This window comes from Rhipicephalus sanguineus, chromosome 4 (genome assembly GCF_013339695.2).
Source record: "Rhipicephalus sanguineus isolate Rsan-2018 chromosome 4, BIME_Rsan_1.4, whole genome shotgun sequence".
Classification (NCBI taxonomy): domain Eukaryota; kingdom Metazoa; phylum Arthropoda; class Arachnida; order Ixodida; family Ixodidae; genus Rhipicephalus; species Rhipicephalus sanguineus.
The window spans coordinates 54,754,122-54,771,865 of record NC_051179.1 but is presented as its reverse complement, the minus strand read 5'-3'; the positions used below and the strand labels follow the sequence as shown (position 1 = coordinate 54,771,865).

General features: G+C 48.5%; 1 protein-coding gene and 1 non-coding gene across 2 annotated transcripts in view; both read left to right on the top strand.

Annotated features, from left to right (window-relative positions):
• Positions 1-17,744, top strand: part of LOC119388774 (mite group 2 allergen-like Ixo r 2) — a 160,787-nt gene that overhangs the window by 72,262 nt on the left and 70,781 nt on the right. The gene's annotated exons all lie outside the window — the stretch shown is intronic.
• The window catches only part of LOC119390012 (uncharacterized), a 72,222-nt gene that overhangs the window by 1,472 nt on the left and 53,006 nt on the right, over positions 1-17,744 (top strand). The window contains exon 2 of the transcript XR_007415757.1: positions 4,336-4,440. This is a non-coding gene — a transcript (uncharacterized LOC119390012). The remainder of the gene's footprint in view (positions 1-4,335; positions 4,441-17,744) is intronic.

The following is a 17,744-nucleotide window of genomic DNA, read 5'->3' as shown; positions in this document are numbered from 1 at the left end:
GAATAAATAAAATAAATAAATAAGTCATCAAAATGGCAGTCAGTGTTTGCTTAAATATAGTTTTGGCTAAATATCATACCATAGGACCAAACGATAGGTAAATAAATAGTGCTTGGCAGGCATTGGCTGACGCCGCCTAATGTACGCCATACGCTTTTACAACATTGCATTGCCTTTGTTAAAGGGGCCCTGCAACACTTTTTGAGCAGGGTCAAAAAGCGCTGCCAATCGGTAGTCGAGGCTCCCGAGAACACGCGAGCCAAATATTATAGCGAAGCGAGCGGCCTGGAATTTACAATAAATTCTCAAAGTCAGCTGAAAATCGCTCCCTCTTCTCTCGACAAATGATGTATTAGTCCGCAAAATATGACGCGATTGTCGGCAGTTCCACCATTGGCTGATGTTATAATCACGATAACACCCTCATTATTACTTTCGTTGTTAATTTTGAGTTCAATAAGTAGATAATATGTATGTTTATATTCTGTTATGCCCTTAAAACACCGAACAAACATTAATATTAGCACTTCCGGTCTCACCGACAGCTCGTCTGCTCGTAGTTGCGTGGTTGCGTTTTCTGCACCATGTGCAGCGCCGAAATCGTGAATATTTCTGTGCTTTTGACCATCGCCGGTTCCCGTTGAGAGTGGCAGCCGTTCGAGTGTTGCCTCGTCAGCTGGAAACTGCATCGTCGGCACGTTCTCACGACCGACCGAGGCAGCGGTGCAGCATTTCTCCGATAACAATGCTGGCGCCGGCTAGCTTAGGATACCTGTGTTCGCTGTATGGCGAGAGCAGCGAGAGTCCCGTTCGCTGTCTGTTCAGTATGTAATCGAGCCGTACCTCGGCGTATCCTCCCCGTAGTCTCAGGTTCCCGAGAAACCGCGACACAGCAACTAAGCAGATTCGCATTTTCACGGTAGCTGCAGACAGCCGGGGGATGGATCCGCGCCGGCCCGATGCCCCACGATCCTTTCTTCTAGTCTGTAGTTCTTTGTTGTCAGCCCGCACTCACTGTGCGCCCGCATTCGAAGAGCAAACAGCATCGAAGTACCGCCACTGGGAGACGGATGCACGCAGCTTTGCCGTGTTGAACACGATTCAAGCGCGAGCAGTGCGAAGAGGCGGTTTATCGGAGTGTGGGTCGAAACTTATCTCAGCTGTCATTCGTTCCAAACGCGCACGCAAGTTTGCGTCCATGGTTGGCAGAGCGATGAAAAGACTACGGCAGTTCGAGGTGCACACCCAACATTACCAAACCGACTCGCAGTTTTCAAGCACGCGCGATACACGGTGCCATTGGCTCCGCCGCTCGACGACGACCGCGCGAGCCGACCGGAAGTGGCGCCACAGACCACGTGGTTGCGCCGAGACGCCAGAGAGAAAAAAATGAAAAAAAATGCCGCCGGCGCTGACGTCGCCTCCTCGCACCTCCGCCCTCCCTCCCTCCCTTCACGCCGCGCGCAGCTTTCCGCGCGCTCCCTGCGTTGAGTTGAGAGAGAAAGCTGCGGAACGTGATCTCTGTAATTTGGTAACACCACTTAGACTTGACGGATTCGAAAAATTTTTGCGGCATATGACTCGTGAAGAGTCATACGTCAATAATGAGACTATTCCAATATAACTAAGAAAGGTGTTGCAGGGCCCCTTTAAACTCAATTTCATTTTGCTCTTCTAAATACGCAGACGTGAACATCAGTTGATGCCGCCTGATATTTTTTTTAACTGTTGTTTCATCCGGAGGGTTTGTTGAGTCACCATTGAATTGCTTTAGTTACCGTGAATGATCTTGAATTTCTTCTCCACTACATGGGGTAGCGAGCGGACGTGTGCCTGGTTGACCTTGCTGCGTTTCCATCCATTCCTATCTCTTTCTTTTTATAACTGAATATTGCCTTCAGCTGTCTTAGACCCTGTGTTAGGCGTGCCACCGAGGGGGGCATGGGGGGGGGGGGGCGTCGCCCCTCGTAATCACCCGAAGGGGGGGGTCTAGTCTGCCCCATACGTTTACTCAGATGGACCTGTCCCGCCATTGTTTAATGTGCGCAAGGTTATGGCCATGCAGGTTTTTGACGACAATGGCGGCTGAGGACCACTGATGTTGCATTCAAAAGCTGTTTACTTCCCATTTTTGCCCCCTGAAAGCCGGGGAGCAAAGACAGGCTGTTATGGAAAGCACGTCATCGCTTCATTTACATTTTTGCAGCCACTGCGAAAGTAGTTATCTTTAGAACTCGACCAGCGGGGCATGGGCTTCGGCTGGGCGGGGGGGGGGGGTGCAAAAGGGGCACTTGCCTCCTTCAATCAAGCCAGCCCTTTCCCACCACCCAAGCTACACCAGTGGTCCCCCTAATGGAGAACCTGCGCTGGAGTTTCCGCCGACAGGCTGCGCCGCCCTGCCGGGCACGGCCGGAAACACTCGGGCATACAAACAAATACGGGTGGCTGCTAACGTGAACCATGCCGCCGTGCGCGATCATCAAACGAGGAAAAAGAAGCGTCGAGACCGGCGGTATTGTTGTATCCACAAATGCCACAATCAAAAATGTCTTTAATAACTGAAAAAAAAATGTCCAGAGCATAATAGACTCCCTTTGGCCTTGCTTTCCACCGATGCACATGGGTTGGGGCTCTGGAAAACATCACAAATCTTTTGTTAGAAACTGGGCTTGAAAAGTCAAAGGAAGCACATGACAGCTTAGGTTGCGTAAGCATCGCGCCGTACATTAAACATACCGTATTTACTCGATTGTAACGTGACCACGATTGTAACGCCAGGTGTGACATTTTATTACGTCCAGGAAGAAAAAATAGAATTTCGGTATTCGATTGTAACGCGAGGGTCTACTTTAGGTTGCAAAAATCTAGAAAAAAACTCGCGTTACATTCGTGTAAAACGGTATTATACGTCACTGTCACTTGCACAGCTCTACACCGGTTACAAGTCCATGACCGCTAGAAAAACCGTTGTCTACGCATGTTCCATTGCTGATCACACACTGCATGTCAAACTCGGAACCACCACGAAGTCACTAGGTTCCTCAAAGGCATTTTTTTTTAAGTATCAGGCTTAGACGACGCCCGATCGCAAGTTTGCAAACGGTCTGCAGTCGATGGCGAGTCGACGTCGTTAAAGCACGAGACCTGCGACATGTTTGTATTTCCGCTAACACCACTGATCTCTACTTTACACCGGCCTTTTTACATTTATTTCGCGCTTCACCGTCAACTTCAAAAACGTCGTTTGTAAAGACTGCGATACGAACATTTAGTGGGCACATGAAAGCCGTTAAAAATTTTTAACGGCTTGCATGTGCCCAGTAAATGCTCGTATCGCAGTCTTTACACCATAAAGCAAAGCGTGCAGCGAATTACAGCTTCTGTAATATAGTACGAGAGCTGTAACTACAGATTACGTAATTGTGATATGCTCGCTCAAAACAGCTGTCACTCACTGAGCCGAATGTTCTCAGTGCTGCCTGAGGCACTAACTTTATTTCAAAGAGGGCGCACAACGAGCACACTGCATACACCGTCAAGCATGCTAGCGCTATTTGAACACACTTACCTGTAAGTTTACGTCGTGCGGTGCTTGGCACTTCGCCGAAAGGTCACAAGCGCTGTCTCTTCAAAAAACAGCTTCTTCCACGTCATAGACATACTTCTCATTGCCAATGACAGCTTCCGTCCTTTCGACAGCACACTCTCGCGAAGGTACCCGTCCGCACATATCAGCGGAGAATAATCGGTGGCATCGCTGCTCGCCCGCTGCGCCACAGTGCAGCGAAGTGTCCCGATCTTCGCTAGTCTTGCGCGTTCCAAAGTACCTACAAAACGACGCACATCGAGCAAAAGCCGCGGTAGTGTCGAATGACGTTCAGCATGCGTTTGAACGTGCCGCGAGGTATGTGAGGGCACGTTGAAACGTGCCGTCCTACGCCTCGCGGCGGCTTTGTATTAGTGGTTGTTTCTCAACTAGCTCGCCAGGGCGGCGCAGCTTGTACATTTTAGGTGCGCCACCTGGGCAGCGCTGGCTACCGATACGGGTTTGCACCCCCCAAGACGAAATCCTGACGACGCCCATGAAAAGGGGGAAGGAGGTGCTGCGGTAACCCCCCCCCCCCCCCCCATGGGGAACCCTGCGCACGCCCACGCCTATGCCTATGTTGTTTTTAGATGTTGCTTAACGCGTATCTTTCTCGCCTTTTTCAGCATTGTTTCGGTTTCCCTCGTTCCTGTCTCTCGTTATACGTACACTCGCCAGACGTGTGTGAATGTTCTTTTTCGTTTCCGCACAGAGTATGCGACCTTTCCCTATACCATCCTTTCTCACAGGATCCGCAGCCAAACTCTTGTCGGTCGAGATAGAGCCATGTGACTCCGACCCCTGCGTCTTCAAGCGTGGAAACACAACTAGCATCCGATTTTCATTGATCTCAGGTAAGGCCCTCGAATATAATGCTTTTGTTACAGTAAGCCAGCTGATTTGTTTGCATACAATTGCGATTCCTTGCAAGTGGAGTAACATTTCCCCCTAAGTTGGAAAGTTATTCCAATGTTGCATTGAAACGGAATTTTGCACTGTTGCAATCAGTCGCAGTTGTATGGGGTGATGCTAAAGCGTCAGATTTTTTTTTAATGATTGCTACCTCATAATCACCCGGCGGTAATGAAATAATAAATATTAAGTCGGCACACCAACACGAAACAAAATATTGTTTCGTCAATACTGTTTTGTGTTTTTACTAAATAACTCCCCGGCTCAAAGTCGTGATGCTGCTGCGTCGGTGACGCTTGATGGCGTCACTGGAGTGACGTCATCAACACGCTGGGGTGTATTGGTACAGCTTCCCCAGAGAAAGCGACTTCTAGATCTACATGTGAGAAAAAGAAGAAAACAAAAGATTTAAAAAATCCGATACATCTCACGCATTGTGGGAGTCAATTTCACGTGAAGCGGTCAGCCAGTAGCAGCCTCTGCCGGATTTTTTTACTTTGGGCCAAGCGTTACGAGGTGGTTCGATGTCTTCTGGTAGATAGAGTAGTGCGCATATCGTGTTCTTACCAGGCACGCCGAGTACACTGCGACGTAACGTCGGCGCTTACGTTAGAGAAGGGGCATCAGTTTCATTGACATGAAGTGCACGCAGTACAGTACAGGGATGCGCACATCCTACGTAGCGGTCGAGCTTGAAGAGTTATATATATGTAATGTTTGTTACATTGGCATAAAATCGGATAAACGACTCTGCCGTCCCAATTGGCGTTGTCCTGACACGACGCTTGTATAGGGTATTTTTCCGAAACAGTTTCAAGCAGTGGCGTGGCTCTGTGGTAACCACTTGACTGCCGTGCAGAATTTCTGGGTTTGATTCCGGCACGATCCGTGATTTTAATTCTTTGCTAAACCAGAGATGTTTAACCCATCGACAACATCGCCGACACCGGGACCGCATTTTCTGTGACGCGGGCTGCTTTACACTGTCGGCATAAGACTTCTGGGTTTATAGTCTGGAGCTTAAGTCTGGGTTTATAGGTCTCGTTTTATAAGTCTGGGATAAGTCTGGGTTTATATAGAATGAGAATCACCTGTGGCGCTTACCCGCACACCATGGGCCGCGGTATGCGGGTATGTGCCTCACGTCACTGGTATAACGTATTTCATGACGTACGCGACACGGAAGTTACTTTATAAACGCGATAGGGTCGAAGAGCTCGTTTCGCAGACATTCCTATGTCGACGTCGGTGTCGGCGTCGTTGGTTGTGAACGAAAAACGAGTGTTTTCCGTGAGCCGTGAGCGAAAACTCGAGAAGCATGCAAATAAATAAATAATAAGAACATTCGGTTCGAGTGAGAATCGAACCTCGGCCTTCTTCGTGGCAAGCAGGTGTTCTACCAGAGCCGTGCCATTGCTTGAAACTGCTTCGAAAAAAAAAAAACTGTATGTATAAATGTCATGTAGTGGGAGGAGTCGCCCTAACGCGTGCGTTATTGCGTGGCAGAAGCGTAGAATCACACCAGGCGTAAAAACACTTGAATTGCACAACCAGTGTGCGTTTTAAAGGCCTACTCATTACAAAGCGCTCAGGCATAATTAATCATCTTTAGTAGTAGCAACAGCATCCACAAAGTGTGCATCTGCGCAGGTGCATGTGGCACCTTGCGAACGCGTAGTGGATACTTCGCCGAATCGCAAAAGGAAGAATTATGGCGTAGTGGGCACTTTGCAACTGTACTTGCAGTAGGCATTCTAGGATAGGTTGGAACGGCCAATGTTTCGCGTACAGACATTCGGTTACTTGCGGCACGGATGAGGTGTCCACCGAGAGGCGAAGGTAGGCTAGCAATTGAGAAGGAGATGAGAACGGGGCCCGATCACGCTAACCCATTCCACTCTTGAAGGCGAGTCTCAAGCGTCCTCCAAGTTTTTCATGTCATGACATACGAGTCGCGTTCGTCGTACATTCATGTCCTGCTATGCCAATTTCGATATGCATCGAGCTAAGGAGACGACCATGAGAGCGTCAAGACGTACGCGGATAGATAGATAGATAGATAGATAGATAGATAGATAGATAGATAGATAGATAGATAGATAGATAGATAGATAGATAGATAGATAGATAGATAGATAGATAGATAGATAGATAGATAGATAGATAGATAGATAGATAGATAGATAGATAGATAGATAGATAGATAGATAGATAGATAGATAGATAGATAGATAGATAGATAGATAGATAGATAGATAGATAGATAGATAGATAGATAGATAGATAGATAGATAGATAGATAGATAGATAGATAGATAGATAGATAGATAGATAGATAGATAGATAGATAGATAGATAGATAGATAGATAGATAGATAGATAGATAGATAGATAGATAGATAGATAGATAGATAGAAAGAAATGGTCAAATTGCATTTGGTTCACTCAGAAATTCTTCGCATTTAAAAGAAAAGTGAACGTACGCCCTCTCCACACCGGCATTTTGATGTACAGTCACGTATATGCCATTTTATGGGTGCGTTTGTGTTCCGCCATTTTGACTGTTAACGTTATCATTTTTCATCTGTAATAGGTACAACTACACACTAGATTATTTCACGGGAGAACAGTCGTATAGATGCATTCGTCATTTCGTGTCCTTGTTAATTTAGCGTCACGACGCACAAAACTACAAAATAATCGTGTAAAAGGCCAAGATGGTGGCGACTGTGAATCAAGAATAGAAGCCGTTTATACAAAGATACGAATAGCTTACCGTACGTTTTTCTTATGTCTTGCAATCGCTCTTTCATTCCAAACAGTCCGTAAGGCTTGGAAGTTTATACGGCCACACAGGTGGCCTGTGTACAGTAACTTGTTTCTCGTGGGTTATAACGCTTTGCTGAAGGACCATGCGAAACATCAAACGTGATTTTCTCTGTGACTACATCGTCTGTACAAACAAAAACAAGTGTTGCGAAGTTACAAAAACTGTGCACTTATTTTTTGTTTATTTCACACGCCTTCGAGGGCCAAGGCATTACAGATGCGACTGGGGTGCACGCGTAAAACTATAACAAGGACCGCTATAAAGTGGTATAATGCTAGGACTGCGCTTGCGTGTAAGCTTTCATGGTGGAAAGTGTTCCGTAATAAATATCAATTGCAAGTGAGCGTCTTTCCTGTCCTGTGCGCTTTCTTCTGAATCGCTCGTGCTCTACCCTACGCAAGATGCTGAATCAACTAGCCCAACACATCGCTATTTTGATTCACTCACAGTATAATATGTACTCTCACGTCAATGTTTCCGCCTACAAAGCATGTGCTTCATTGTGCCGCGTGCAGATCAAGACAGTGATAGCGCGACGCTGGACGCCAGGATGAAGGTGTTTGGCTTCATGGTGCCGATCCCCGGTGTGGAGAAAGACTTGTGCAAGTACGCCATTCAGTGTCCCGTTGTCAAGGGAAACACCTATCACGGCTCGATAGATGTGTACGTGCCAACTTTGATACCGTCGGTGAGTTGACGACTCCTACAAGATAATGTTCGGCGTCACACGCGTGTGTTTGTCTCTCTGCACATGATTCTGAAAGCACAGTTAAAACGGAGACTATAGGACGAACACAGGACCGATCGCTTACCAGCAACAGAAAACTTCAATTTGGAAAAAACAAAAAACAAAAAACGTTCTTATATATGCATGGAATGAAGGTACTTCATCAAAAAGCAGCGTTAATATATAAATTATGATTCAGCGAATAGCACGAAAAAGAAACAATTACATACAATCACAATGTACGTGTTGAACTCTTGAAAATCAAGCACACTCAGTCATATATGCCATCAAAAAAAAGCAAACTTACAAGTTGACAGCACTACATACGGCTGGGTTACACAGCTATCTCCACTTTTCTTAATGCGAGAGCATAGGCGTGCGCAGGGGAGGGGGGGGGGGCACCCCCTCCTCCTGGTCACATAAGAGGGGGGGGGGGCAAAATCTGTCCCGTACATTGACTTAGTAGGGAGGGGGGGAGCTGCGATGAACCTTCGCCCCCTCCCCCCTCCCCCTAATGAGCAACCCTGCGCGCGCCTATGTGCGAAAGGCTTTCATTACCTGCCTTGTCGTTCGCTTTTTGTGCTTGTCAACGATGACTGTTTCGCAAAGTTTTGGCTGGCACATGCACATGCGCTTTTGCAATTATAAAGTTATGCCAACGTGCCCAAATGGCAGTTATCCTAAGTGTCTTTCTATACAATAAATCGCGGACAGTAACGTAGTGAATGATCGAGAGAGAATCCGGAAGAAGGAGGTCAGACTACTACACCTTAAAGGGGCCATGAAACACTTTTTTAGCATGGTCACAAAACACTGCCGATAGTTAGTCGAGGCTTCTAAGAACACGCGAGCCAAACATTATAGCGCAGCACGTGGCCTGGAATTTACCATTAATTTTCAAAGTCAGCTAGAAATTGTTCTCTCTTCTTTCTACAAATGATGCCATATACCCAAGTTATCGCTCCATATACCTAAATTCACGGCCATTGGCTGATTTGAGCATCGCGAGCTGCATATAGTTACCGAAGCCGCCACGTGCCCGCTCGCACGCTCGCGATCGCACCGAAAGTGAGCCGCACGCTCGAAGAAAAAGAAAGAAAGAAGAAGTGCTCAAGGAGATGACGCGCGCGTGACGTAACTTCTTTCCCTTGTGCCATCCCTCCCTGCTTAGCTCTGTATCTTCGCGTTTTTTTTTCTACTTTAGTAATAGGGAGGTAAAAAAAATTACCGTAATTATCATCCGTGGCTACAATAATTTTTCTTGGCCAATCCCCCAGAGTGGGTATGTGCCAAAATTAGTAGGCTACAAACAAACAAACAAAGCTTCCAGCGCGCTCGTCGGGACGAGAGAAGAGAGAAAGCAATCACAGCGTGCGACAGATCTCCGTGACTCCGCTCGTATACCTGACGGATTCCAAAACTTCTTCCTGCGGTCGATTCCTGAGGCACTAAACTCCTTTAACAAGGCCATTCAATGGTTACTAGAAAAAGCCGGCAGATCCCACTCATTGTGGGAATCGATGTAATGCGAAGCAGCCAGCAAAGAGCTGCATACATCGTCTTGTATGTCGTTTAGCAAAATGCGTGTCATGGTTTTCATGTTATCTCCTATTATTTATGTTCGTCACACAGTAACGTCGCGCAATACCAACTTCGGGGTAGATCAAGCTAGTGAAATGGCCGCCAGCACACCATGAGCCTGGCACGTAAGTCATGCTGTACATGACATGTGTGTCATGACTTTCATGTTAACTCGTGTTATTAATGTTCGTCACACAGTCACGTCGCAAGATATCAATTTTGGTGTATATCAAGCTTGCGAAACGGCCGCCAGCGCCCCATGAGCGGGGCACGTAAGTCATGCTGTACATGACACGCGTATCATGATTTTCATGTTAACTCGTGTTTTTATGTTCGTCACACAGTCACGTCGCGCAATACCAATTTCGGGGTAGATCAAGCTAGCAAAACGACCGCCAGCGCCCCATGAGCGTGGCACGTAAGTCATGCTGCACATGACATGCGTGTCATGATTTTCATGCTAACTCGCGTTTTTATGTTCGTCACAAAGTCGTGACGCGCAATACCAATTTCGGGGTAGATCAAGCTAGCGAAACGGCCGCCAGCGCCCCATGAGCGTGGCACGTAAGTCATGCTGTACATGACATGCATGTCATGATTTTCGTGTTAACTCGTGTTATTTATGTTCGTCACACAGTCACGTCATGCAATACCAATTTCGGGGTAGATCAAGCTAGCGAAACGACCGCCAGCGCACCATGAGCGTGGCACGTAAGTCATGCTGTACATGACATGCGTGTCATGATTTTCGTGTTAACTCGTGGTGTTTATGTTCGTCACACAGTCACGTCGCGCAATACCAATTCCGGGGTAGATCAAGCTAGCGAAACGGCCGCCAGCGCACCATGAGCCTGGCACGTAAGTCATGCTGTACATGACATGCGTGTCATGATTTTCGTGTTAACTCGTGTTATTAAAGACGATAGTCTTTCTTCGGGAACTTAAACGCAGAAATTTTGGTCTGTCTTTCTGTTTAGAAAAAGTTTATTTCATCACAGAACGCTACTAACAGTTCAGTACAGTGTCGTAATCAAAGACAGTAACATATACAAGTGTCTGCGCACTATATACATGAAACATTTTTACACACAAGTGCAAGTCCACAGGACGTCTTCAACACAAGCTACTGTGGGCTAACATACACTCACAACAATCTTATTTTCACATGATATACATGACTTCATGAACATGCAAGCACATATGTACAGCAGATGTTATGGTGTTGGCAATGTACAGATTGAATAATGGTAGCATGAAATGTATATATACAAGAACCCACTCGAATACGGGAACATGCACACACAGAAATAATAAATACATACATATTATATACATTCATCAAGCTCTGTCTGATGACCTGGCTACAAAAACCCGGCTAGATGGAAATCCAGCCGCACACGCCCATCAACCACCGACAGCAGACGGCATGACCATTGCCGTAGGAATTCCTCTTCCCCAAGGAAGAACAATTCCTCCGACAAAAAGGACATAAGTTCGGAGTACAACCGTTCCAGAATCGGAAACAGAGTTCGGCGACGGTGACCTGCTGCAACAGCCTCACACCTGTTACGCCACAAACAAAAAGCCCCCGCAGCAATTAGAAGGCGTGCAAAGCGACTACGCGAGCAGCGGCCAGATGTGACGAAACGATTAACTCCTAGGCCACGGAAACCAGTGTTAACGGCTCGCCAAAATACCTTTGCAATTACACACTGCTGCAGCACATGCTGGTTGGACTCTTGTAGTGGACAGTTAGGACAAATGGAAGATGGGACCATGCCCCACCTCTCCAGCCTGTCTCGTGTTGGGAGTACTCTCCATCCCAGACGCCACATGAAGTCACGGAGATGACCAGGTGGAAAGGATGCCGTTATCGCGCTCCACGAGACACGACTCGAACGTGCTAGACGGGCTGGAGGAACCAGAGGGAGCAGCAGGGCTGCCGTTGTATCTACAACCCTGTTTTCTAGAATGTCCACATCAGGGCAAACCTGCTGTGCATGCCGATAAAATGCTACTGCCGTGGAGTAAAATGCCGGCACGTTAAGTGCTTGCGGCGCGGAGTTAAGCCTTGCTCCCGGTAACAAATAGCGTAACTTTGTGCCTAAGAAGTAGCAGGCAAGATCACGCGCTGGACACTGGTCACCGTTTAGCAACCGAAGCAAGAATCGCAGAGCAAGCAGCCGGCAGCGAACAGACACAGACGGGAACGCGAACCACCTCTGTTGCGTGGTTGCCCAAGCGCAGCGCGGCAAACCAGCTCTGTTCCACCTGACCAGAAAAACGAGCCAAGAAGGGATTGCAACGACCTAGTTATTCGCAAGGGGAGCTGCACAACATGAGAAATGTACCATGCACGGCCGCAAAATACTGTCTGTGCTAAGTACCGTCTTTCCAACAGCGGTAAATCGTACTCTTGCGCTTCCCGGACGCGTCGTTTTACATCTTCGAGTACTGAAACCCACACGGAGGATGATATGCCGTGGTAGGTATAATCAAGCCCCAAAATACGTAGACAGCCGCTTTTTTGAAGGCGGAAGAAGGGACTTAGGCAGATGTCTGGGGAACCAATAAACAAATATCGACATTTTGAAAAATTTAACGCAGCACCGGAGATATTCCCATATTCATCGAAAAGCTGTAGGCTACGGGATAGGCTGTCCTCGTTCTTTAGATACAATGTGATGTCATCGGCGAAAGCTGTCACCTTCACAGTATCACTTCCAGGTAGTGGGAGGCCTCGAATGTATGGATCGTTAAGTAGTGAGCGCAGGAACGGTTCGAGACTAAGCACAAAAAGTACTGGAGATAGAGGACACCCTTGGCGAACTCCGCGGGTAACAGGAAATGGCGCACTTTCATAACCATCAAGAAACAACGTGCTGTGTATGTTTCTGTATGCGTTTCTGAGAAGCTCAACAAAGTTTTGCGAGAAGCCAAACGCCTCCATAACGCTAAATATGTAGCTATGTTCAAGGCGATCGAATGCCTTTTCTTGATCAAGTGAAACCAAGAGCCCACGTGCTGATCTCGCTACCGTATACGCAATGATGTCACGCGTAACAAAGGAGAGACTATGAATTTCTCGTCCAGGGATCGAGCACGTCTGATGATGTCCTATTAAGGAAGGCATCAGGCTTCTCAAGCGCCGAGTGACAACTGCTGCAAAAGTTTTGTAATCAACGTTGAGAAGCGTAATTGGTCTCCAATCCTCCGGGCGAACTGAAGATGGGTCATGTTTAGGTATCAACACAATGCGGCCATCGTGAAAGCTATCTGGGAAATCAAAGTGCTCAAAGCAACGGCAAATAACAGAGGTGAAAGTGGAACCAATGTCATCCCAAAAGGTTAAATAAAACTCAACGGGCAACCCGTCCGGGCCAGGAGCCGAACCACGCTTCATAGAAGACAATGCTTCTTTGACCTCATCAGCTGATGGACTTGCACAAAGTTGTGCAGCTACATCTGGTGGAACCTGAGGCAGACCACTAAGCATTGTGAATGTCTCAGTGGTACCATGATGCGTTGACATAGCCGTTCGAGCCATGTTCTCGAAATGAGTTAAGAAATGTGATCGATCACGCGCAGGTGGCAACGCAACGGGAGCGGCTCTGGCGGCTTGGGCAATCAGCGGATTTGACTGTCTGAGGAGCGAGCTTCTCGCAAAGCGCAGTACTTCGGGGTGAGCACATGGATTACGTCTGCAACGCCAGGCAGCCGCTGACAACGACGATGCTGCAATAAGGCGTTCGAAACGGCCCCTTAGCTCTCGCTGCCATGCGCGCATCAAAGGAGTAAGTCGGTCGACCCGAAGAGCAATGCGTAGCTTTGTGGCAGTGTCTGCTAGTTCCTCCGACATACGCCGTCTCAAAGCACGCCCTTCAACTGAGCAGTGTAGACGCCACTGTACCTTGAGCGCGTCCCACGAGTCCGGACCGGATCCAAAAAGGGAGGCGCGCAAGACTCTAGATAAACTGGAGCGCGAACGCGTGTCATGCAAAACGCGAATGTCAAGGCGCCATGGTCTCACTGACGAAGTAAAAGGAAAGGAAGCCTCGAGCGCTACTGGTCGATGATCGGAGACATAAACAGGGGATGACGGTAATGGTATCACATCGGATCGCGTCACGTAAGAAGCTAGCGCACTTGACACGTAGAAGCGATCCAACCTACTTGACGATGAGCCACGCCGCCAAGTCCAGGCATATTGGGATCCGTGTACTAGTCTGTACGTATCTATCAAAGAGAAGTGCTGGACAAGGCGACACAGCTCTCGCGCGTTCCAGTCAGGTCGACCCCATCCCGGGCCCTGGACATCAGCTCGCGTATCTAAGACACAGTTAAAATCTCCGGTGAGTATTACATGCCGACCGTCAAGTAAATACACGTCCAGGTCACGGAAAAAATCATTAGATCTGGCTGCTTGGGCTGGCCCATAAATACACAGAATGCGTAGCCTGAATGACGATAGGTTGCAGTCAAGAGCCAGTACGCGACCTAGCCCATCATAGAAAACGTGGTGATCTCGCAAAAGAGTTCGGTCTTTCTGTCTGTCTTTCTGTTTGTCGGCACGTCCCTCGATTCAACCACTCGGCCAAAGTTGAACCACTTGCCCAAGGGCCAGCCATCGTGAACGGCTGAATAGGTTCATACTTGTGTACATTGTTGATCAAAAAGCAAACATTACGCATATCTGAGGCGCAACATCACTAGGTAAGCATTAGGCGGTGTGTTCCTTTAACAGAAAATACATAGATACGCAATTTTAAAGACCTTGATGGTATGCGTTTAACGTCGAGACAGTAACGCGTTTATTAAAAGATTGCCACAGCTGAAGCGATCAGCGCTCCAAGCCGAGCAAGCGCGAGCGCCAACAGCCACCGTCTTCGTCTTCTTCTTTCGCAGGCGTTCTTGTCTGCGCCGTAACATGTTACAAATCACTCCCCCGCGGAAAAGGAGCCATCCTGGCGACCTAAGGAACAGATACAGCTGGTGGGTCATAATGCGGCTTCAGTCGATCGGCGTGAACAGTCTCGCGGCCGCGACGACGGCGGCCCGTAGATGATTGAACAGGCTCAATCATATAGTTAACTGGGGATGCTTGACGTAGGACGCGGTAGGGGCCTTCGTACTTAGGCAGTAGCTTTGTGGAAAGGCCAGGAGTGGAGGAGGCAACGCGAAGCCACACCAACGTTCCAGGCGAATACGACTGAGGAGGCAGGTTTTCGTCGTGACGGTCCTTCTGGCCCTACTCGCCCTACAATGTTACAACCCTAGTTTCTTAAGCTGCGCTGAAAATGCGACTGCGCTGAAACTTGTCTTCCTCCGTGCCCTCTGCACAAGCTCATGTTGTGTTTCGGTTTCGGTTCAGTATTGAATTGTACGAATGACGGGGGGCGCCGCTCTGGCATTGCTGTTTTACCCAGGCGACATGTAAATAAAAGAGTGTGTGGAGAGTACTCGTTGAGTGCGGACGTTTCTTCTCCTTCGGCGCATCGCGCCAAACAGCGTGTTCGGGCTGGCCGGCGTCCCCACCGGTCGCGTTGGTCACCGCCGGTCTTCGCCTGCCGCTGCGCCGGGAGTACCAGCCCGCAACACAGCACTCGTGTTTCCCGACGTATTGCCAGATGGCGTCCATATCTCACGCAGCGCCTCTTCTATCGTCTTTAGACGACATTTGCAGCGAAGCACGCAGATACGCGGCCAATTTTTTATGTTCGCCCACGTCGCGCAATACCAATTTCGGGGTAGATCAAGCTAGCGAAACGGCCGCCAGCGCCCCATGAGCGTGGCACGTAAGTCGTGCTGTACATGACATGCGTGTCATGATTTTCATGCTAATTCGCGTTTTTATGTTCGTCACAAAGTCATGACGCGCTATACCAATTTCGGGGTAGATCAAGCTAGCGAAACGGCCGCCAGCGCCCCATGAGCGTGGCACGTAAGTCATGCTGTACATGACATGCGTGTCATGATTTTCGTGTTAACTCGTGTTATTGATGTTCGTCACACAGTCACGTCGCGCAATTCCGATTTCGGGGTAGATCAAGCTAGCGAAACGGCCGCCAGCGCACCATGAGCATGGCATGTAAATCATGCTGTACATGACATGCGTGTCATGATTTTCATGTTATGACTTGTCATTTATGTTCGTCATACAGTCATGTTACGCCATACCAACTTTGGTGTACATTCGATAGATAGATAGATAGATAGATAGATAGATAGATAGATAGATAGATAGATAGATAGATAGATAGATAGATAGATAGATAGATAGATAGATAGATAGATAGATAGATAGATAGATAGATAGATAGATAGATAGATAGATAGATAGATAGATAGATAGATAGATAGATACGCTCAAAGTCGCAGAAGTTCGCTAGGAAATGCTTCGCATTTAAAAAATTACACCATCGCCCGCTAAAGGGGACCATGAGGCGATGCGAAGCCGGAGCACTTGCACGATCGCGTTCCGTTGGCGTTCGCTGGGCATGCTACCGACCTCGCGTCGTGGAACGCGAACAGGAACACTACGCCCGTCGTGTCTTCCCTCTAGCCTGGCCGTTAATCCTCACAGGGCGTGCGGAGAACGCAGTCGACAGGCGCGCGAGAGAGGCTGAGTAGGAGAGGAGAGAGAGAGGGGGAGGGGACGCGCATGCTCTGGCCCTCATCGCGGCGCTGCGCAGGAGAGAATTTCGGCATGTTGAGCCCGCATTTCAGAGAAGCCAACCGAGCCAAGCGCTGGACTGAACGCGCGCAGCGCTCTACCGCTTGAAGGAGAAGACTACAGGAGGAGAGTAGCGTATGCGCCGTGAGAGCAGAAGCGAGAACGCAGAAGCGCAAGCAGGTGCTGCTAGAGAAGTGGAGAGAGTAACGCGCAGCTGTTAGAGAGAGGGAAGGAGGAGAGTTGCGCATGCGTAGTGTGAGTGCGGACTACAACGCCGCGTGCGGATTACCACGCCGCGTGACATACCCCCGAGCAAGAGATACTTCGCATCAAAAAGTGTCAGGGTCCCTTTAAAGGTAAACTGAAGAGTGCAACAATTTCTCGCGCATTACTACATTGCCCTTTAACAATACCAAAACCCGACCCTTGCCCCGAGACGACGTTTGGTGAGCGAGGAAACGTCCAAAAACAAAATGCAGGTGGCGCCGCCGCCTTGAATTTTCCGCACCAACTAGCAGTGACGTCACATATGTTGACGGCGTCTACTAAGGCCAGTATAGTTGTTAGTAGAAAAAATGAAGTGCATTGTCCCATTAGGGGTCTAGAGACTTGACTTAAGGGGGCCCCGCAACACTTTTTTAAGTAATCATCGAATGGCTTCATTGAAAGAGCTTATTACCTCACGAATCGACCATCACAAAATTTTTAGAATCCTTCGAGTCCTGCTTTCGCCCCGACGAGCGCGCTGGAAGCTAAACAGGGAGGGATGGCTCGGGGGAAAGAAGCTACGTCCCGCGCGCGCCATCACCTTGAGCAATTTTCTTTTTTTTTTCTTTCGAACGCGCGGCGTACTTTCAGTGGGATCGCGAGCGAGCGCGGGAGCACGTGGCGGCATCCTGCGGCGGTCACGGTAACTATTCACCTCAGAATGCTCAAATCAGTTAACGACCGTGATTTAGGGTATCAGGGGCGTAGGCAGAAATTTTTTTCGGGGGGGGGGGGGGGGGGGGGCACCTCCTTGATCTGTAGTGGGGACGAGCAGGCAGATGTGGTCGAGTGTCATTTTCTGCTCTGTATGCTATGGCAAAAAAAAAAATTTCGGGGGGGGGGGGGGGGGCACGGGCCCGGGTGTGCCCTAACGTGGCTACGCCCCTGTAGGGTATACGGCGCGGTCATCTGGGTATATGGCATCATTTGTAGAAAGAAGAGGGAGCAATTTGTAGCTGACTTTGAGAATTAAGTTTAAATTCCAGGACGTGTGCTGCGCTATAATGTTTTGCTCGCGTGTTCTCAGGGGCCCGGACCACCTATTGGCAGCGTTTTCTGACCATGCTGAAAAATGTTTCTCAGGGCCCCTTTAAGATACTAAGTTTCAGAAAATCTTGTTGAGCTAATGGGGTCAGAGTACGAAAAGAGGCATTCAAATCTTTGGCGT